Genomic DNA, 963 nt, shown 5'->3' with positions numbered 1-963 from the left:
TATAAGTAACTTTGTATTCTCGTTAATATTCAATATTTTATTCAATAACTTCATGTTCCCGTTAATATCTTCGTGTTCTCGCTAATATTCATTATTTTGATGAGTAACTTCGTATTCTCGTTAATATTCTAAATTTGTTTCGTTAATATTTAACATTTTTATCAGTAACTTCATGTTCCCGTTAATATTCATTATTTTAATCAGTAACTTCGTGTTTCCGTTAATATTCATTATTTTGATCAATAACTTCGTGTTCCCGTTAATATTCCAATTTTGTTCCCGTTAATATTCAAAAAATTTATCAGTAACTTAATGTTTCTGTTAATATTCAAAACAATTATCAGTAACTTCGTATTCTCGTTAATATTCAATATTTTGTAAATAACTCTGTGTTCCTGTTAATATTTATTATTTTGATCAGTAATTTCGTGTTCTCGTTAATATTTAAAATTTATTCCCGTTAATATTCAAAATTTGGATCAATAACTTAATGTTTTTTTACTACATTAAAAATAATGTGTCATACATGTTTTGTCTTACATTGTGATAAAAAGGTTTATTTAACAAATTTCTCTCACACACAAACCCCCTATTTTCTAACACTCCGTCCTATACTTCCTTATCCATCCTATTATCAAATTTCACCATTAAAAAACATGATAAAATACTTTCTTATCCTAAAATGTTGTAATTAAAAAAACTTAATAAAAAATAATATTTAAATATTTAATGTTGTAAGAAAAATACTATTTTATATTAATGACTAATTCAGCTCATAATATCTTTCATTATCACAAAAAAATATTATATGATTAATACATAGACTAATTAATTAATATAAATATAATATAATTTTAGAGCCAATAAGCAAGATAATAGAAATCTAACTTTATGCTCCAAAATCAAAAGAAAAGAGGAGATCTACGTTTTATATACACCTACAACAAAAAGAGAAAATCTAAC

This window comes from Vicia villosa, linkage group LG7 (genome assembly GCF_029867415.1).
Source record: "Vicia villosa cultivar HV-30 ecotype Madison, WI linkage group LG7, Vvil1.0, whole genome shotgun sequence".
In the NCBI taxonomy this organism is placed as follows: domain Eukaryota; kingdom Viridiplantae; phylum Streptophyta; class Magnoliopsida; order Fabales; family Fabaceae; genus Vicia; species Vicia villosa.
Note: the sequence above shows the minus strand (reverse complement) of the source record.